Source organism: Panthera uncia, chromosome E3 (assembly GCF_023721935.1).
Source record: "Panthera uncia isolate 11264 chromosome E3, Puncia_PCG_1.0, whole genome shotgun sequence".
NCBI lineage: Eukaryota > Metazoa > Chordata > Mammalia > Carnivora > Felidae > Panthera > Panthera uncia.
This window is the reverse complement of record NC_064815.1, coordinates 28,171,026-28,193,943: the sequence shown is the minus strand read 5'-3', so window position 1 is coordinate 28,193,943 and position 22,918 is coordinate 28,171,026. Positions and strand designations below refer to the sequence as shown.

The 22,918-nt window shown below is 40.3% G+C and overlaps 2 protein-coding genes across 5 annotated transcripts in view; both read right to left on the bottom strand.

Annotated features, from left to right (window-relative positions):
* Positions 1–22,918, bottom strand: part of ATP5MF (ATP synthase membrane subunit f) — a 616,357-nt gene that overhangs the window by 320,183 nt on the left and 273,256 nt on the right. The gene's annotated exons all lie outside the window — the stretch shown is intronic.
* The window catches only part of SMURF1 (SMAD specific E3 ubiquitin protein ligase 1), a 110,607-nt gene that overhangs the window by 76,375 nt on the left and 11,314 nt on the right, over positions 1–22,918 (bottom strand). The window lies entirely within an intron of this gene.

Genomic DNA, 22,918 nt, shown 5'->3' with positions numbered 1-22,918 from the left:
ACGAATTACAGCATACCCGTGCAATGAAGTGGTATTCAGTCATACCATGGAAGGAAACTCTGACACACAGACATAAATGAACCTTGAACATTATGCTAAGTTGAAAGAAGGCAGACACAAAAAGACAAAATACTATATGATTCCACTATTTTTTTAAGTCCATTTATTTTGAGAGCGCATGAGTGCACATATGCACGAGCAGGGAAGGGACAGAGAGAGAGGGAGAGAGAAATGCAGGCAGGATCTGCACCGTCAGCACGGAGCCCAATGTGGGGCTCGATCCCAGGAACCACGAAATCACGACCTGAGCCGAAACCAAGAGACAGACGCTTAACCGACTGAGCCGCGCAGGTGCCCCTGTATGATCCCACTTTTACGAAATATCTACACCAGGCAAATGCATTGAGGAAGTAAATGAGAGGTTACCACGAAGCTGAGAAAAGTGGAGATGAGCAGTTATGACTTCATGGTCACAGAGCTTCTGTTTGGGATGATTAAAAAAAAAAGTTTGTAAATACACAGTGGTGACATTATGAATGTAGTTAATGCCACTGAATTGTATACTTAAAAATGGTTAAAATGGTAAATTGTTAGATATTTTTACCACAATTTGTAAAAATTACTAATGTAACACACCAAAACCCACTGGATGGGTAAACTGTATGAAATGTGAGTTGTATCTCAATGAAGTGGTTTTTAAAACTTGGGGAGCTAAGAATAGCCCATCCTTCTGAAAAAGTGTCAGTGTCAACACTATGGCACAGCACGTGGAAATATACAAATATCGGTGATTCTGTGCCAAACGGTTGAGGAGAGATGGACACTGAATATGAAGATACCTTAGGAATTCTTTCATCTCTCCTGCTTTTTCGTTTTAATTATAACGCACAAGAACACTACACGATAAAAATCTATATTTCAGTGAGCTACCTGTTCAAGACTGTAAAATAAAAATGTCAGATCATAAGAAAGCCACGTCACTGTTTGACTCTCAGCATTTTGCTCATCGAGGGGCACCTGTAACGGCGCGTCTCGCAATCAGTGTGCACACGCCACTCACAGCGCCATGTACATATGGGCCCGCGTGCACACACACACGGGCCCTTTCCCTAAGCAACCTGTGAAATCAAACACACATTTGCATTCCCAAACAGTAATTTCTGAAAATAAAAAAGCACCAGGAAGAATATGTGAAATGAATACCATTTGGCCAAATTCCATGTTGGCTGTTGCAAGCACTCAAAGAAGGCACTGGCTTCACATGCAGGTATGACACAGCAGAAATCTAATACAGATATAATGTCTATTACTCATTTGGAGCCATGACTCAGAGTATTTTAAAAATACATATGGAAACCAGAGTCTTTTCATAACTAGACTACAAACGAGAAACTCGTGCCAAGACGTGACAAACACAAATCTTAAAAAGCTTCACAGATTTGAATCTCCCATTTAAAACACAAACTATTTTATCAATGCTTTGATGTAATCCTGAAATTGCAGGAGCCACAGAGTTTAAAAGCCCAGGAACATTTTTCTGGTTTTGATGATGCTAATCACCTGTCCAATTAATGGTCAATGATCACTGCAGGACATATACAAGTTCAGGGGAAACCCACGTATTGATGGAGGTGATAATCGGGGTCTCTTGTTGCACATAAAAAGCAATCTGCAGCGGATACACCTGGACGCAACTTTTCAGCTGGAAGAAAAGTACTGCAAACTTTCCATTTTTACAATAACTTAATCATTTGGGTCACTATAGAAGTGATGGATGCTCATCAGAAATCAGAGTAAACAATAAAAGCGCACCATAATCTCACCACCTAGCTCTGACTTCCATTCCTGTTGTCACGTGGAGCCTTTCTGTGCATGTCAGAGAGCGAGCGATGAAGTGCCCAAGGGCCCAGCTCTGGGCCGGACTTACAGATTCAAGTCCAACCTCTTCTACTCACTGGCCGAGTGACCATGGGCCAACTAGGCAACAGTTCTGTGCCTGTCTGTCAAGTAGGAATAACAGAAGCTCCTTCATCAAGTTTTTAAATATAACGATCCCACACATACAGTTTTGCTACCTGCTTTTTCGCTTAATAAAAAAAAGCGTGAACCAGTTTCCATGTCATTAAATACCCTTTATGTTTAAGGGCCACAGTGCATTCCATTACACAGTTGTTCCACAATGTACTCTGACCCTCAGAGCCAGGCATTTAACCATTCCCAGTATGTCTGCTATTCCAACAGGCCTTTACACGAGACCAGAACGGCTGGGAGGTAGATGTCCTAAATCTCAGGGACAGAGACCCTATGCACACACAGACCAGGCCATTAGCCTAGGAGATGGCCTTTGTGCCTCCCGGCCACCTGAGCCACCTTAGGCTTCTCACCTTTGGTGCCCAGCCTCCTGGCCATTCGTGAGTCCCCAAGAGTCTTGCAATAAATTCTCTTATGCTTAAATTAGCCAAAGTCCGTTTCTGTTACTTGTCACCAAAGCACTTTCCTGATACACACGATAACATTCTCTCCCATAATATTCCATTACACACACACAAATAATGACGCCACCAACCAACCTCTCCAAGTCAGCTGTGTCCCAGGAAGGAGTAGGTAAAACCAGACAGCTCTAGTGCAAAGCACCGAAGTTCTCTGAAAGATAGACATTTTTATCCCAGTGAAAATTCTGCTCTGAGAGTCTTCATACACTTATAGGCCTGGGATGCTACAATTAATTACACAGAGTATATAATCTATAAAAAGACCAATCCAATCTTTCTCAGAGGAAAAAAAAATCAAATTGCAAATACTACTATTACTACTAATAACTGGTAATATTTATATACTGTTGTAAATACCTTACCTGCTAGTCATTTAATCGTGGCAATAAATTTGTAAGCACTATTGTTATCCCCATGTTATACACAAGGAAAGTGAGGCATCAGAGAAACTGAGTAACTTGCCCGAGGTCACACAGCTATTCAGGATTTGAACCCAGGCAATCCAGCTTCAAAACCTATGTTTTCAACCACCATATATACCGCTTCTTGATTTTTGTCTCATAACGACAGATTTTTTAATTATGATCACATATTACATCTTCATTATTATGTGTCACAGTTGGATGTAAATGGCAAAGGGAGATTTCCCACATAGATGAACTCCAGTAAGTACTTCATCTTCTACCGTGGCTTCTCCTGCTAAGACTATGTTATGTATGATCCCAGTACCTAAAACAATCTATGGGGCGTCTGGGTGGCTCAGTCGGTTAAGCGTCTGACTTCAGCTCAGGTCATGATCTCACGGTTCGTGGGTTCAAGCCCTGCATCAGGCTCTGTGCTGACAGCTCGGAGCCTGGAGCCTGCTTCAGATTCTGTGTCTCCCTCTCTCTCCGCCCCTCCCCCAATCACATTCTGTCTCCCTCTCTCTCAAAAATAAATAAAAAAACATTAAAAAAAATAAAAATAAAGAAAACAACCTATCATTCCCCTTCCTCCCTGAACAAATGCCAAGTGCTGTTCCGTTTCTAAGCCTTCCCTCAAGTGGTTTCCATTATTTAAAACACCCTCCGAACCCAACACCCACCTGCGTATTCCCATCCAGGAACGAAATGGCAATCTCAAATGCCACAATCCCCACACACCTCCCTCAAGCCTATCCAGATGGAATGAATCCGCCTGCCCCCATAGTCCTGTGATTCTGTTTACCTCCAGTAGAGCATGCATTACAATCTGCTAGTTTTTTCTCCCCATCCATCCCTTCCCAATGTAAGGTTCTAGAAAGCAGAGACTACATCTGATAAATTCTCTTCTTTTACTTGGTACCCTCCACCATACAGAAAAAAGTTATCGCAAGAAGTAGTTGCTCCATTAATGATGACTGAGCTTAAGGGAAGCAGGCTGTGGAAATCTATCGAGAGAGACTATCCCAAAGAAGCAAAAGGGAAAATATCAAAGATCTAGAAAAATTTAGCTTATCATTAAGCTACTCTAAATCCCTGTGAATAGAAATCTCAACACCTATCATTAAGAGACACTATCATTTGTGGAATTTTAACATGTATCTCAATAGGTCCTTTTATGGTCTGAATGTGCACACTGTGGGAAACGAACAAGGAAATTTTTTGGAAAACTATTTAAAACATTTGGTAAATACTGGGAACACAAGGTCATATGAACCGCAAAGAAAAAGTCGAAACTCTGGCCACCACCATAGTAAGCAGTGAGGGTTATAACTGCAGGCAAACCAGACAGGTGGTCAGCTCTCACTTTAAGAAACCCATTGCCGGGGTGCCAGGGTGGCTCAGTCGGTTGAGCATCCGACTCTTGATTGTGGCTCAGGTCATGGGATCGAGCCCCACGTCGGGCTCTGCGCTGACAGCATGGACTGCTTGGGCCTCTCTCTCTCTCCCTCTTTCACTCTGTCCCACTCTCTCTCTGCCCCTACCCAGCTCATGCTCTCTTTCTCAAAATAGAATCCCATTGCCTTCTGTATCTCTTATCTTGCTTCTTTGGTTTTCCTCAAGTCATTTATGGATTAAATCAAAGCTAAGAAGCTCTTTGCATTTTCTGAATTACTGCTCATTCCTACAGTGAAGATGAAATATTCCCTTTGAGTTTTTCCCATATTGGAAAAGTAAATGTGGAAACTGGCAGGAAGAAATCCAAATAATTGTAATTATTAACCAAATGGAACTAACGTACTATTACCGTTGATTCTATGATAAGTTTTGGGGAAAAGAAGATTCCTGCATCAACAAAGACAACTCCCTGCCCACACCACCTGTGGATCAAACACAGAAGAAGCCCTCCTGTGCCATCTGTAGGAAGGGGTAGAAATGAAATCCACCCTTACCACCTGACACATGAAGTCCTCTGCCACCATGAGGAACCCTCGCCAGAAGGAGCATCTGAAAGAATGCATTCTTTTCAGAAAACTAAAGCCTCACTTTTATTATTTTTTGTAAAGATATTCCTCTTAAGCAAACTCTACACCCAAAGTGGGGCTCAAACTTACAACCCCAAGATCAAGAGTTGCAATAAACTTATAAGTTTACTGCTCTACTGACTGAGCCAGCCAGGCACCCATCACCTCTCACCCCCAAAATAAAACCCACCTTGAGGTCTTTCTGATTGGACTTGGTTGATTCCTTCTGATTCATACTCATTAGGAGTTCCTGGAAATCCCTTGCATGTAAGACAACTAAAAACAGGAAAACAACTATCTTCAAACTCAGAGAAAGTTGCATACACATGACCTCCAACAGTTTCCACCGGAGATGATCTTTCTGTTCGATTTGCGAGATTGCCTGTGCCAAATAGCATACAGTTATAGGAAGCAAGCAATATTAAGCTGGTCCCAGCCTTTCCAAAGCCAATTCCAAAGTGGCACCAAATGGTATTCCCAGAGAAAAGAGGTTACCCTTAATGAAATCGCACTTGTTCTTTTGAGTATTAGTAACAACACAGGGGTAGTGAGACACATGATTGTCCACCTCAACAGCAAATTTATTTGCACTTATCTACACCCGGCCCAGAAAATATGTGACAAATATCCCGAAAGAGTGAAAAGGAGGAAAATTGAGGTTGTCACTCTAATTTGCCTATCTGAGAACACTTTCAAAATTGTTCTTAAAAAAAAAAAAAAGGATTCATAATAGACATGTCTAAACTCACTTAAAAAGTTTTAAGAAAATCCCATGAAAATGTGTGAAAGGCACTAACAACAGAGCTAATCAAACCACAGTGAAAGTCAAACCCTGCTCACAACCTAAAGAACACTTGGCCATTGTTGCTGTGTGGAGTCTCAACAGCTGGTCCATACCAGGCATTCCCTGTTACACCCTTGCACTCAAGACTTTCAATTTGTTTTTTAATATAACTTATTGTCAAATTGGCTTACATACAACACCCAGCGCTCATCCCAACAAGGACTTTCAATCTTTAAAAGATGAATAGGATCTCTCATCTTGAAAAGAAGCATTCTTTTAATAAAGAATAACAACACCAGGATGCTTGGGTGGCTCCGTTGGTTAAGCATCAACCTCCTGATTTCAGCTCAGGTCATGAACTCACAGTTGGTGAGTTCGAGCCCCGTATCGGGCTCTGCACTGACAGCACGGAGCCTACTTGGGATTCTCTGTCTCCCTCTTTTTCTGTCCCTCCTCCCCACCTCAATAAATAAATAAGTGAACATTAAAAAGGGGGAGGGTTCCTGGGTGGGTCAGTGGGTTAAGCATCTGACTCTTGATCTCGATTCAGGTTCATGATCTCATGGTTCGTGAGGTCTAGCCCCACGTCAGGCTCTGAGCCTGATTGGGATTTTCTCTCTCCCTCTTTTTAGAGATGTGCACATGCCTGGAGGTATGTGTTTAAATCCTGTGAAAGCACATAAGTTAAATAAAGATCCTTATATGTTATGTCTATGCAACTACATATGCAGTCACAGGCCCCTCTTGTTAACCTCAACCCCAGATTTTACTCTCTCTGTATGACTTCCCCACATGGTGACCAATGAATGACACAGCTAACATCTCAGAGGCTAAGTTTTCAAATTTCCTAGAATAGAACTATACCAGAGAAGATGGCTTAAGCATCAGTCAGATGGGTAAGTTTCCTATCCAGTGACCGCATCAACCAAACTAGGGCACGTTTTAGAAAAAGAAAGGGTACTATTATTGATTATGCCAGGACAGCAGGTTTAAAACAGAATTGTTCCAGACAGAAACAAAAAATACAGTTACCCTAGAATATGCCCACCAGATGAAATTTTTTTCCACTTCCAAGAGACATTTCTACTGTTCTATAGATGCCAAAACATGCAATAAATCACCTTCTCTTAGGCATGCTATTTGATAATGGCAGATAAATTAGAACCTGGGAGAAAAGGAAGGCAAGATATGACTAAGTCTTGAAATATGTTGTCCAATAGACTAATGCAGAAACTGATAGCATTCCTGCTCATCCAAGATTTGAAAAGGACACAGAAGCATTGTCCATTAGATGCACATCACTTTCCAGAGTCATTTTTTCAATTTAATCACTAAAGACACAACTGTAAGCCTAAAGTAATATACACAGCTTAAATCAAGAAAGAGGGTTACTAAGAACCATGGGTGGGATTCTCAATCTACAAGATTAACAAACCTGTGTTGTGAAGAGATTAATTTCTTCTAATTGATATTAAGAACCTAATTTCACTTAATTCTAAGAAGTTGAAAATCAGTCTGCTAATTAATTAGCAGATTAATTAGTTGACTTTTTCAAAGTCAACTCCTCTTCCCTACTCTGTTATACTCCATCCTGTGATACTGGGGCTAGGACTCCCAGATCCCATGCTGGCAGGCTCCCTGTTCACTTCTGCAATGCAAAGTTCTAGAGAGAGGGTGAGAGATGAGGAAGAAAAAGAGGCTTCTTGCCTGTTTCCCTATTTCTGTTAACATCGCTCCAGCAGCAGCTGAATTCCCAAATGTAGAAATTTATCCACAGATAGGCTTGCTGATGGGTAAACTGACACACATGCATTACAGCATCGTGTGTAAAAGTACAAGATTATAGACACCCTATATGTCCGTTAAAGATGGTCAGGCAATTTAACATAAATAAGGCAGTAATGGAGGAATAGAGTAACCAAAAAAAGGGACGTAAGACATACAGAAAACCAATATCAAAATGGCAGGGGGCCTGGCTGGCTCAGTTAGAGGAGCCTGCAACTCTTGATCTCAGGGTTGAGTTTGAGCCCTACATTGGGTGTGAGATTACTTAAAAACAAAAGCTTTTAAAAAAATAATAGACATCTTTGTAACTTTTTTTTTTTTTTTTGGCCAGTGACAATAATTAGCATTTTATTTTCTTCACTATGGACCCGACAATAAAGCCCAAGTCTAAAAGCTGTACCTGGTTATAGTCTCCTTAGTATAATTGGCTATGTAACACAAATGTAAAAGCTTCACGGATATTGGTAGAAGTTTTTCTTTATCAGCAAATACATAAATGTATATTAAACTCTTCAATTGAAAGGCAGAGATGGATGAAATGGATAACAAAACATGATCCAACTATATGCTGTTCACAAAAGATTCATTTTAGATTCAAATACACAAATCGGTTAAAAGTGAACGTATAGAAAAAGGTATTCCACACTAACAGTAACCAAATTCAACAGCTGGAGTGGCTATATGAATTAATATCAGACAAAATAGACTTTAAGACAAAAACTGTAACAAGGGACAAATAAAGACCTTATGTAATAATAAAAGAGTCAATTCATGAAGAAGATAAAATAATTATAAATATTTATAAATATATATGCACCTAACAATGGAGCCCCAAATATATAAAGGAAAAACTGACAGAATTGAAGGGAAAAAAAAGAAAGTTCCACATTAATAGTTGGAAGTATCAACACCCCACTTTCAATAATGGATAGAACAATTAGAATAATGGATAGAACAAAGAAATAGAAGACTTAACACTACAAACCAACTAGACCTAACAGACAAATAGAACATCCCATCCAACAACAGCAAAAAACACATTCTTCTCAAGTCCATTCTCCAGGATTAACTATACATTAAGCCACAAAAAGTCTTAATAAACTTTAAAGGACTGAAATAATTCCAAGTATCCCTTCCAAACACAGTGGAATGAAGTTGGATATCAATAATAGAAGGAAATTCGTAATTCACAAATGTGCTGAAGTTAAACAATGCACTTTTAAAAAATTAATGGGTCACATAAACATTACAGGGTAAATTAGGAAATACTTTGAGATAAATGAAAATAAAAATACCACGTTTTGAAACATAGGAGATGCAACAAAAGCAGTGCAAAGAACTGGAAATTTATACCTGTAAATGCCTACATTGATTGAAAGAGGAGGATCTCAAGTTAATAATCTAACCTTCCATCTAAATGAACTAGAAAAAGAAGGGCAAACTAAACCCAGAGGAAGCAGAATGAAACAATAAAGATCAGAGCAGAGATAAGTGAAGTAGAAAATTAAAAAAGAAAATCAACAAAACAAAAAGTTGGTTCTTTGAAAAAGTCAACAAAACCAACAAATGTTTAGCTAGACTGACCAAAGGAAAAGACTACTCAGATCACTAAAATAAGAAATGGAAGTGAGATTGGTCATTCTTGCTGATCTTAGAGAGATGAAAAGGATAAGAGAACACTATGAAACACTGTATGCCAACAAATTAGAAAACCTAGATGAAATGCAGAAAATCTTAAAAACGCAGAAATCACCAAAACTGACTAGAAAAGAAAGAGCAAATTCCGAATAAGTCTAGAACAAGTAAAGATTCAGTAATCAAAACACATCCAAAAAGGAAAAGTCCCAGGACCAGATGAGTTCACTGGTGAATTCCACCCAACATTTAAATAAAAATTAACACCAACCTTCCTAAATTCTTTCAAAACTAGAAGAGGGAATACTTCCTAACTCATCCTGTGAAGCCTCTATCACCCTTATACCAAAGTCAGACAAAGACATAGCAGACCAAAATCTTGTGAATAGAAATGCAAATAATCCTCAGTGAAATACCAGGAAATTGAATACAATAACATATTAAAAGGATTCTATACCAGAACCAAGTGAGTTTTATCCAAGAAATGCAAGGGTGGCTGAACAATAAAAAATCATTTAATGTAATATATAATATTAACAGAATTTTTAAAACTGCAGTATCATTGAATTAATGCAGAAAAAGAATCTGACAAATTCCAATATCTGTTCATGATAAACAAAAAATAAAAACACTCAACAAACTAAGAACAGAAGGGAACTCCCTCAACTGGAAAAGGGCAGCTATGAAAAACCCACAGCTAACATCATCTTTGGTGATGAAAGGCTGAATGGTTTTCCCCTAATAACAGGACTAAGATTAGAATGTCTACTCTTGCCAGATAAAAAAGCATCCAGATTGGAAAGGAAACAATAAAACTATCTTTTTCACATATGACATAATCTTATCCACAGAAAACCCTAGAGTCCACACAAAAGCTATGAAAGCTAATAAATGAGCTCCACAAAACTGCAGAACACAAAATCAGCATACTAAAATCAGTTATATTTCTATACGCTAGCAACGAACAATCCAAAAAAAAAGCTAACATGCCACTTTACCTTATTGAAAAGAACAAAATACTTAGCAATAAATTTAACCAAAGAAGTACAAGACTTAGACACTGAAAACTACAATACATTGTTACGTGAAATTCTAAAAGACCTAAATAAATAGATATCCCTTTTCATGGATTGTAATGTTCAATAATGTTTAAATGGAAATAATTCCCAAATTAATCTACAAACTCAAAGCAATTCCTATCAAGACCCACCTGCCTTTTTATAGAAATGGATAGGTTCGGGGCGCCTGGGTGGCTCAGTTGGTTAAGCGTCCGACTTCGGCTTAGGTCATGATCTCACGGTCCGTGGGTTCGAGCCCCGCGTTGGGCTCTGTGCTGACAGCTCAGAGCCTGGAGCCTGCTTAGGATTCTGTGTCTCCCTCTCTCTCTGACCCTCCCCCCGTTCATGCTCTGTCTCTCTCTGTCTTAAGGATAAATAAACATTAAAAAAATTAATAAAAAGAAATAGGCTCATCCTAAAATTCATACAGCATTGCAAAGGATCCTGAAGTCAAAACAATCTTGAAAAAGAATAAAATTAGAAGACTTACACTTCCTATTTCAACTTACTACAAAGCAATAGTTATCAATATAGTATGAAACTGGCATAAGAAGAGATATTCTAGACCAACAGAATACAATTCAGAGTCCGGAAATACAGCAATACATTTATGGTCAAATGATTTTTGACAAGGTGCCAAGTCCAATCAATAAGGGTTTTCAACAAATGGTCTTTCCAACAAATGGTGCTGGAACACCTAAATATCCACTTGCAAAGGATACATTTGGACCCCTATCTCACAACATATACAAAAATCAATTCAAAATGAATCAAGGACCTCTATCTAACCGCGAAAACTATAAAACTCTGAGGAAGAAACACAGGGGTAAAGTTTTTATTACTTTGGATTAGGCAATGGTTGCTTAAATACGACACCAAAAGCACAAACAACAAAATTAAACAAACAGATAAATGACTTTATCAAAGTTAAAAAATCTTGTGCATCAAAGGACCCTATAGGAAAGTGTAAAGACAACCCACAGATTGGAAGAAGATATTTGGAAATCATACCAAATAAGGGTCTAGAATCCAGAATATGTTTAAAAAAAATTTATAACTCAAAACAAAAATACAAACAACACAATTGGTAGACATTTCTCTAAGGAAGATATGCAAATGGCCAATAAGCACATGGAAAGACCCTCAACATCTTTAGTCATTAGGGAAATACACATCAAAACCACAGTAACATTAGGATGGCTATAATAGTTAACTCTTAGGAAGGAAGGAAAAAGAGAGGGAGAGAGAGAAGGAAAGAGACAAAGAGAGAGAAAGAAAGAATGAAAGAAAGAGAAAGAAAGAAAAAATGAATAAGCGTTTGCTAAGATGTGGAGAAACCGGAACCCTCATACACTGCTGGTGGGAGGATGGTAAAATGATGCAGCCACTATGGAAAACAATTTAGCTGTTGCTTTTTAAACACAGAATTCCATATGACCTAGCATTTCTACTCTGAGGTATATATCCAAGAACACTGCAAACATATGTTCACACAAAAATTTGCACATCAATGTTCACAGCAGCTTTATTCATAACAGCCAAAAAGTGGGAACAACCCAAGTGTCCATCAACTGATGGATATAGAAAATGTGGTCCATCCATCCAATGGAATATTATTCAGCCATAAAAAGGAATGAAGTAGTGATACACACTACAACATGAATGAACCTTGAAAACATTATGCTAAGTGAAAGAAGCCAGACTAAAAAAGGCCACATATTGTATAGGACTGCATTTTTCTGAAATGCCCAGAATCAGCAAATTCATTGAGCTAGAAAGCAGATTAGTAGTTGCCAGGGCGAGGCTTGGGGGGGGGGGGGGTGTGTGGGGGGGGGATGGAGAGTGACTGCGCAGTGGGCATTGGATTTCCTTTTTGGGATGATGACAATGTTCTGGAGTTCGACAGTGATGACGGTTATACGTTGGGAATGTACCAAAGCCACTAAATCATACATGACACCAGTATGTATCAATCAGACTGATATATATGGAAGCTTTCCAAGATATATTACTGGGTGAAAAAGCAAGGCATAGAACTGAGTATATGTTCCCCCTAAAGAAGAAGGGGTGTGCAGGGAGAGGAAAAATATATAAGCATTTTTACCTAATACACCTTTGCAAAGATAAACAAGAAGGTTACCACCAGACTGTCTCTGGGGAAAAGAACTTCAAGGATAGGGGCTGGTGCGAAAACACTTCCTTTTTAAAATGAGCCATCTTGTACAGTCTACATGTTGCTCCATGTATAGATCCTCCCCAACCCCTGCCAGAAAACAGCAACAACAACAAATTGACCTTTGTGAAAAGGGAAATATTTAAATAAAGGGGTGGTTATATAATGAAAATACACTAATGGGAAGATTGTTGACCCACACTGGGGGAGAAAGCGGGGTGGGAATGAGATTCTACATGTGTTTGACAATGTAAGGGACTGGTATACTGTTTTAGAATATAATTACACAAATCCCAAATATAAGGGCATATGGATAGTGTGATGATTGCACAACAGACACTGAATGGCTGTCTGAGTATGTGACAGCCTCAGTATAACCAGCCTGAGTTTGGCTGGTCCAGCTACAAATACTGCCCAGGAAGCCGTCCTCAGGCTCCCTGACTCCCTAGGGGCAGGGAAGCCTGGTTCCTCCCTCCTTCCACTTCAGATCAAGCTCTCCAGCTGGGGCCTGTGGGCACCAACAAGTAAGGTGGCCCATGTTGAAAGGATGTAAAAACATGTTTTCTCGGACTCTGGGAGAAAGAGGGAGATTGTGCAGCACACCCATGATTGTCATCAACGACCCCCTTTCAACTCTTTCTTTCAGCTTGAAAGATCTTGCAGCTGTATTGTTCTCCGGAAAAATTAAATGTACTGGCTTATTAACTCATGGCTTCTAAGTCTCCAGGTACATTTACAAGCATACACAAGGAAGTCCTATCATTACCCATCACTGCCTACAATACAACCCAGACAAAGTGCTGGTTTTAGCTGTACTTCCTTGGACTGGTGACTGTTTCCCATTTCTGTTGGATTACCATCAAATCTTGCCTCCTAACCTTTAAATTCACCACAGAAGCTGCTAGTGATTCTGGCTAACATGACAGAACCCCCTGAAGCAGCTGGGGGTGACAGCCAGTCCCTTCCTGCCCCATCTTCTTTATTTCTAGAGCGGGGGGAAAAAAACAACACCAAACCTGGAAGCCCCACATAGCAGCTGCTTTTGTGGTCTGTGACTTAATTTAAGGAAGTATTCTATGAAACCTCCAAAAAGAATCTAAATTTAGATCGAAGTCTTTCACCACCAATGCCAGCCTCTCCAGCTAGGAAACCCACACGCACAGCAACACAGTAAGGGGGGAAAACAACAAATTTAAAATACACATAAAAGTGTCATCATCGAGGGATTGAAGCTAGAATTATTCAGGCCAAAGAAATTTTCTTCTGGTACCACCAACATCTTAGTTTTTGATAAAGGAGTAGTGATTACAGAAACTTTTAGGGAGGGAAGCAGTGACATAAGGGAGACAGGTTTTCTTTACGAGATTTCTACTAAGAGAGCTAGGAACTACTGTATATACCAGGATGTCTGTAATGACTTAAGTCCAGCATCGAAGTATTAAGATCAACATATTGCCTAAAAAGAGTTCTCTAACACTGAGTCAGACAGGAAGGAAAAACCACCTACTTAACACTACTATTTCCCCAACACCTCACTCTTCCCAAGTGTGTCAATTTAGACCTTGAACTCTGAGATAACAGTCACACTGGGATGGCTTGATATTAATGGCAATTAACAGGGAGATAGCACTCTCTCCTCGGCATTTTTTTTTCACCTTGAAGAGTGAGTCTGTCTGATCCATTTATTTATTTTGAGAGTGAGAGAGCATGAGTAGGGGAAAGGCAAAGAGGGAGAGAGAGAGAATCCCAACCAAGCTCCACCCCGTCAGCACAGAGCCCGCTGCGGGGCTCAAACCCATGAACTGTGAGATCATGACCTGAGCCAAAGTCAGACGCTCAACTGACTGAGCCACCCAGGCGCCCCTTGTCTGATCCATTTAAAAACTAATCTTCCCAATGTTCCACTCTCCCAATAAAATTAAAATACTATATATAATTTGAAAGTTAACATTCAACAGCCTATCCTACTTCATACCCCAGAAAGGTTCTATTTTGCAAGCCGTATCTGTAGACAGATTTCAGCAGATAACTGTGTAAAAGATAAAAAGAGAGTGAAATTTTCTCTGTTCTTTCCGCCTTGCATCCTCCTCTTCTCCCCACCCCCCATCAGCTGGGAAACATTCCCAGATTCTTCTCAAGCTTAGTTTGGAAGTAAAGCTCAGCCTTGATAAACACATAGCCCAGGAAATGCTCTGGATCACAGACCACTTAGAAGACTCGGTCTATCCTCTCCCAAGAGACCTCTTTCAAACTCCACTTGATAGGGTGGGCAGGCAGTTTTAGATTTTCACTAAAACCTCCTGGAACATTACTGAGTGATAAAATCATAGCAGTCTGGCAACTATACAAATGGTGGAGAGAGCACCACACCCAAAACAAGCTCCTGAGACTTCAGGGAAACTATGGTTCCAGTGAGCTCCCCATGTCGTTTACCCCCTGTGGAAATCAGGGAGCCGGAAGGGGAGCAGTGTCCACTAACATCGCCTCTGAGCATAACTCCTCCAAGACGGCTGCTTGATGCTGGTGGGACACAAGGAAACAGCTACAGGGACCTGTTTTTAGTATTTCTGAAATGTTAATGTCCTTGGCCCAGCACTACCAAAAGGACGGACTCGATCACAGACATCAACCATATTTCTTTTTCCATAATCACGATTTCACGTCCTTTCTCCTGTGTCTTTTGGCTAACCACTGGTGTCACACTCGGTTTCTGTTAAAAATGTCTCCAAGACCCAACCATTATCTACGCTCGCAAATTCTCTCCTAAACTTGGTTCATGAGTTCAAACGCTGGGTTAAGTGGAACCACAAAACGCTCTATCTCAGAGGGGTAACCAGTTTCATGATACCATTAAATAGAACATACCATTCTTTCACATGGAGAGGGTGGTGATGAGGCCTGAGGACCAAACCAAATAGAAAAACAGCACAGGCACAGCCTGAACCAAGAATGCTCCAACTTTTACCAACTGACGGTTGCCAGAGGGAAAAAGGGGATGGGGGGTGGGGGATGGGGGATGAGCAAAATGGGTGAAGGAGAGAGGAAAGCACAAGAAGGAGGAAGTCATAGGGAGAAAGTACAACATAGGGAATATAGACAATGGTACTGTGATAGCGTTGTATGTATGGTGACAGATGATGGTGACATTTGTAGTGGGCACAGCATAATGTACAGAGTTGTCAAATCACTATATTTACACCTGAAACTAATGTAATATTGTATGTCAACTATACTTCATTTAACAAAAGAGGGGGAAAAAAGGTGAGTTCAAACTTTTGGGAATCACTAAAATTTTACAGTTGAGTCTTGAAATGAGGGGATGGGGGGGTTGGGGCACTGACACCCCCTATCCCTGTGCAGTTGAAAATCTCTGTGTAACTTCTGACTCCCCCCAGAATACAACTACTCGTAGCCTCCTATTAACTAGAAGTCTTATTGATAACATAGACAGTCAACTAACACGTATTTTTATGTTATATGTATTATATACTGTATTCTTACAATAAAGTAAGCTAGAGAAAGAAAGTTAAGAAAATCCTAAGGAAGGAAAGACATTTACAGTCCTGTACTACGTTTATTATATATAATAATATATATAATTCAACACAGTTCAAACCTATGTTGTTCAAGGGTCAGCTGTATTTATTTTTCAGAAGTGTAATTACCGAGTAATGTTACAGTGATAATATACATGACACATAATAACAAGGCACGGTTTATTCTGATTTTTAGTAAATAATCAATAGGAATGTACACCAAGTAGGAAACGGCAATAAAAAATATTAAGTTAGTAAGAGGTGGTGGAAATTTGAGAAGATTCACTTTCCTTTTTATATTGTTCCTCATCTCTGTCACAATAATGCCAGTGCCATTTGCCCCCTCCATAAACAATCTTGAGGCGATCACTTTCTGGGAAGGTTGGCTGAAAAAGTGAGCTCCTAACTGAATGACGTTTAACGGCGATTTTAATTTGAAGAAAAGAGCTAGCTTCAGAAACAACGTTTACGCCAACATAGAAAGTAAGAAGCAAAGTTAACTTCACGAAGCCGTCACCTTTAATCCACTTACAAGATAACTCAGTGAAGCCTTAGGCCAGAGAGCCTCTACCATATGCTGGGCAACAGCTGGGCACCAAATTACTTCATTTATTCCTTGCAACAGCCTTAGGAGGTAGGTCTTATCTGAGGCTTAAAGCTGAAATGCAGGGTTTGCCCAAGGACACTGGTATGCGGGGAAACTGGGAGGACTGACTCCACAGTCTCCAAAATGAGGACAGGAGTAGTACCTACCTAAGTAAGTTTACTGAGAGGAAACTCGTGAGAAGTGCCTAGCATCGTGCCTTCCTGGTGAGTAGTAAAAGCCTCAATAATTGACAAAAAGCTTCATCATTACTGCCCAGAGTGACCCCAATCCTGAACAGCAAATCTGGACAGGAAACCCCGGTCAGGTGTATCCTAAAACCCACATCCAACCACAGTGCTCACCTTAGAATTCCACAGGATGTAGTTTGTATACCTGACCTAGTTTCCATAAAAAGAGCCAAAGGCCAGAAGAGGCACTCCAAAGAATAACGTCCCAACACTAAAGCTTCAAGCTGGCATTTGTCAGACTCTCAATCTAGAATCTCTTTGGAGAGACTCCAAACAGGGTGTGAAGGTTGTACAGCCCCCAGCATAAGTGATCTGGGGCAAGAGCCCTGGACCTTCCACGGGATCTGCCTCCCCACCTCGAGGAATTCCCTCCCGTGCACTTTAAGTTTAACCTATTTTGCCCGCAAAAAGATTTTAAACAGTACCTGACTGTAAATGGAAATAGTTCCAGTGTCAAAAAAAAAAAAAGAAAAAGATTAAAAAAATCACTCCACAAACACGAATTTACCATCCATACTGGAGGAGCCATAGTTGGGCTCCAATTAGAACTTCTAAGAAGGATTTTCAGAAAGCATGTTGCAATAAACCAGCAAGATACTAAAGTGAGCACATCAGAGGAAAGGCTAAGGCAGCCTTCCCTGAACACCTGCTGTGTTTTATCAGGATGTTCAAGATCATTTAGTATTTACATCACTTAACTTGCTTCACAGACACTTATCTCCGACCCCCCCCCCAACACACACCCCCACCCAATTGGAATGGTTTTTCAAGGGCCATACAGGGAGTCTGACGTTAACTTTGTAACAATGCACAGACTGGGTAAACAACAAGTATTTCCCTTCATCTGGTCTCTGACCCCTTCCTGGTGTCCAGTATGTTACTTTCCAGACAACCTAGCACCTAGTAGTTATTCAATAAATGTTTGTTAAAAAGAAATTTTGTAGACCATTTAGTCTAAACTTGGCCCCCACAAAGGATTCCTTGTAAAGCCTCTAGAAAGACTATCATCCAGTATTTGCATAAAACAGCAACACGCAACACTCACTTTGTGAAGGGGCCGAATTTATTCGCTCATTAGACAGTTCTCACTGTTACCAAGTTCCCCTCCAAGAGGCAGCTGCACACAGTAGGCATCACAACTGTCATTCTCTAAGCACTTACCCTGCAGACCCTTTTTCTAGAACTTTCTAGAGTTAGAAAGTGGCAAAGCCAGAATTGGAGCACAGGCCTCTAGCGTGGCTGGCTCTTAGCCATGGTACTACATTCACTGGATCCTGTGCTGCCCTCTGGACACAAAAGACCCCCTTCTACACATCAGAATTTATCAGGTCAGTTCCAGATCAAATCTCTCTACTGCTACCCAGACCCCTCGGCCTGTCACTGAAGCCTGTGTCCTCTGTTCCCTCTGTTTGGCCACCCTCTTGCCCCATTATGTCTCATGCAGATCTTTCCAGAGCGACTTCAAATTTGGCCTCCCCAGCGCTAGGCCTCTGTGGCCCACAAGGAGCTGTCTTTTCAATCTAGCACCTTTGTTTTTTTTTTTTTTTTTAATGCTTAACTGTTTCTAGTGCCTGTCTCACTCCCTACTGTACTGTTAAGTTCTGGGTAGAGACTATTTTTGTAACCTTTCTCTCATCCTTAACACCTGTAAGTATTGTGCTCAATCCTGAGTAACACAGTGAATTGACTTCGGTGCCTACCCTCCTTTCAAAATAATCTGACTAGAAAATTAATACCAAATTCGGATGCAAAAATTATAAACTATAATGTTAAAGAATGAAGCCTCACTCAAATAATAAAGTGCTTATTTCTCCTTTGTATTTTTCAATAGATATATATTCCCTTAAAGGATAGATAGGCTACAATGATGTAGTAACACACTGTAGCCACAATTTCTCTGGTATTTGTTTATTTAAAATGATTATTCTTTGGGGGCACCTGGGTGGCTCAGTGGGTTAAGCGACCGACTCTTGATTTGGGCTTGGGTCAGGATCTCACAGTTGTGAAATCAAGTCCCATTTCAGACTCTGTACTGACAGCACAGAGCCTGCTTGGGATTCTCTTTACCTCTCTGACACTTCCCCCACTCTCTCTCAAAATAAAATAAACTTTATTTATTCGTGCATGCAAATGGAGGAGGGGCAGAGAGACGGAGAAAGAGAGAATCCTAAGCAGGCTCCACACTGTCAGTGCTGAGCACGATGCTGGACTCATACTCACGAACCATGAGATCATGACCTGAGTCGAAATCAAGAGTTGGATGCTTAACCAACTGGACCACCCAGGCGCCTCTAAAATGGTTATTCTTTATTGAGATGCCCTTTTGTTCTTTCATGATAATCTGAACTGGGTTTATTTGGTGCTACGTATTTCACAGCTGTTAAAAAGAAATAGGCAACACCAATCAGGAAAGACTGACATGATGTAAAAACAAATGAACATAACAGAGGTTTTATTCCCTGCCAGCACTACATGTCCAACACAGGTTGTGTTGTCATTGTCGGGGCGGGATGGGGGGGGGGGGCGGGGAGTACATGGACCAGGGCAGAAGGGGACTCTCCGTGCCACGTAATCATTCAGGGACCCAGGCTGACAAAGGCCCCACCATGCGCCACATGGTCCCCAGTGCTCCACGGAAGAGCTGGAGGCTCTTCCTGTTTTGGCCCCACAGTGGGACAAATCACTTCTCACACTTCACTAGCCAGAACAAGTCACGCGGCCCCACCTAAGCAACAGAGATGTTTCTGCTACAGAGACAGCTCTGGGTGTACGGACAATGGAGCAATCCCTGATCTATATTATGTGAACAAGCAAGGTGAACACAAGTGCACATCATATACTGTCATCTGTGTTAAAGAGAGAGGCGGGGGACAAAGGGAAATGAACAGAGACCCTTTGGAAAAATCCAAGAGAAACCAGTAGTGCGATGATAATAACAGCTACTTCTCTAGAGGCAAGTTCTTGGCTGACAAAGGACAAGGAGGGTAGGAGACTTATTTTTAATGAATACCCTTTTATATCATACGCGTACATCATCTATTTAAAAACTCCGACTGAAGTTTTTAGGCTGTGATGTATACACTTCAAGTTAATGAGTTGTTTTATTTTTCTTTTCTGAATAAAGTCTCATCTATTCTAATATAAGAAACGCCAAATCCTTGACTCACACTGCCTGAAATTAAACACCTGGAGTAACACCGACATCATCATACCCTTTTGAAAAGCCTTGCTGAGAGATTTTGACTGGCTCCTGTCTATTCTAAACATAAACATCACTACTGTACAGGTGGTAAGAAAAGTGCTGACATTGATAAACTGTTTCCTTTTGGGAATATTTTTTGTTGGTATTTCAACAGAGGTACCATTTCCTAAAGTCAAACTCCTTGTCTGAAATAAAACATAAAAACTTTTTTTTCCCTACCATTAGGCTGAACCCTAGACAAAATCCAGAAGCCAAACCTGGGTTTCCAAAAAGAAAACACACACTGTTGTCTCAGAATGCATGAAATTATGGAATGCGCAGAGTGAGTCTTTTCCAAAATCATCACCAACACCCTCAAATACTATTTAAATACTTCATGTGCCAGATGTGCCTGAGGACAGCCTCTGGGGCTTATGACGAGGCTCGAGGTAAGCCATCGGCACATCTGTTCCTCTCCTGCAATTGTCGTGAACAAAAGTGGAGCCCCGCTGACATTCAGTTCGTGAAGTAAGCCATAAATAATGCAATAAGTAAACAGGTATGACAAGTCTCCAAAAAGACTTCCGTGATTCATTTCAAAGTTAATATCAAAAATAGACCTAAAAAAAGAGAAAGCGAGCCAGAACAGGCTTACACTGCTCCCGTCACAACACCCGAAATATCAGGCTCCAAGAGAAACAGCACGCTATCGAGGCTATGTGCTATCCTCATAGATTTTACTCTAAATTCCAGCGTAGCGTATCACATAGCAACTTTTTACTGCACCAAGTTGGTACTTAAAGAGCCTGTGACTACCGCTCAAACTCTACAATGTACTTCCACATTTAAATTTTAGTGGAAAATCAAATACCACGCATTGCTTCCAAATATCAATATTATGCCTTCCAAACTGAATGTGTTTGCGTGTATCAAAGGCGCCTTCCTAAGCAGGCTCTCTGCCAACAACCTGTGATGTTCTAAAACGTTCCGGGCACTATCATTTCAGCTACCTTGAACTTCTGATGAGTGTTATCCAACCAATTTTTGATGATTTCCAAAAACATTATCTCCATTTTTTTCTAAAGCGCTGAAGAAAGCGAATCACCAGTTTCCAAGCCTATCATGGGTCTTGTATAATCCATTACTAAACCTACAGAATGAAGTAGCAATTATTAAATCACCAATATCGCAACACATGAGACCAACACCAACATAAGCTTAGGACAAACACCAAAACGAAGAGAAACTTCAGATCACACCATGTCTTCAGTCTGAAGACAGATGGCATTACTTTGTGGTACTTTGTGGGTGTGCACACAATTTCCAGGACTTGCAAGTCAGAGTAGCCATAATACCGTGTACCATTGATTCAAAGACATTTTCTCTTATTTTAACATCTCTGAAATCTTCAAATGAATCATGCTGTAGTGTTTCTTTTTTAGTGGTACATAAGGCAATGGTGTGACTTTCAAAGTCACCTTAGATTCACTGAAAGATGACAATATTAATATTAGCTAACATATAACTATGTACCAAACACTGCATGTGGATTATTTCATTTAATACTCATAAACTCTAAAGTGGCTCCAACTATTTCCCACCCTCTTTTTTTTTTTTTTTTTAAAGCTGAGAAAACTTAGAGATGAGGTCACTCATCTAAAGGCACAGGCTGGCTCCAGCCCAGCTCCTAACCACCCTACCTGGCTGGCTCCACAGAGGAAAGAACTGCTGATGAGAGCGCCAACCATTCCTTGGAACATGGGTTCAAAGCTCAGCCATGAGCGCCCTCCCTCCATTTTTTAAGCCTGTTTATAAGCCCCCCTCCCTGTTTTTTAGGAAAATGGCAAAGAAAATGCAGGGCTCCAAGTATCACAATGGATATTATTTCAAAGACTTTATTATAAAGAAGGATTGGTAATTGCCTTATAAAAAATTATTTTCTTGCATAAAGAACAATTTTTTTCCTTTCTATTCATCCTGAATTCAATGAACAAATAATTAACATGCATTTTTCCCCTCTCAAAAAATACCCTATCATCTCTAGGGAAATGACATAAGAATTTCTAGAATCTGTACCTGAATTTTGTTTAAGTCTTCGTACTTGAAATAGTCCCAAATAACACAACAATCCAGAAACATTCTATAACATAAATCAATAACATTTGTTGGGGTAAGTTTACATATAAAGCTACCATTCCTAACTCTTAGCAAAAATATTTGGCACCTTTACAGAAATACATCTTTTGCTTCACACAAAGAAGGCATACTTATTTTTCAGAAGTTCATTAAATGGTAGCTTTCTCATCCGCATGTTCAGCATACACAAAGCCAGAATTATACATTTTTTTAATGGTATCATCTAGTTAGTTGTTGGTTGCCTTCCCAGCATCCATTTTTCTGTTCCCTCAAAATGTCCCAGTCCTGTATGCTGGGTAGGACGAACACCATTACTAGATTCCAAGATGGATCCTAACTGCCCACCCGGCACATCCCATCAACCTTACCACAGTGGTTGGTTCAGAGATGGATACATGACCCAAATCAGGCCAACCCAACAAGAGGATTCAACTCCAGGACTTCTACTCCAGCAAAGAACTATTGGAAAAGTGGACTTTTAACATTTCTGCTGGTTAAAGCCAGAAGGAAATCACTATGGGAGCATCTAGAGCCATCTTTTGATCACGAGAGAAAGAGACAGCCAAGAATGGTTCTGAGGTCACAGCACTGAGAACCAAAGAGAAACTGGGTCCTTGTCATACAGTGAAACTACTTTTGGACTTTTCAGTTAACTTACTGAATAAAATGCTTTCTATTGAACCAGTTTAAGCTAGGGTTTAAACCACTTACATCTGAAAGCATCTTGTTTTTTTTTTTTTTTTATTTTTTTTATTTTTTAATATATGAAATTTACTGTCAAATTGGTTTCCATACAACACCCAGTGCTCATCCCAAAAGGTGCCCTCCTCAATACCCATCACCCACCCTGCCCTCCCTCCCACCCCCCATCAACCCTCA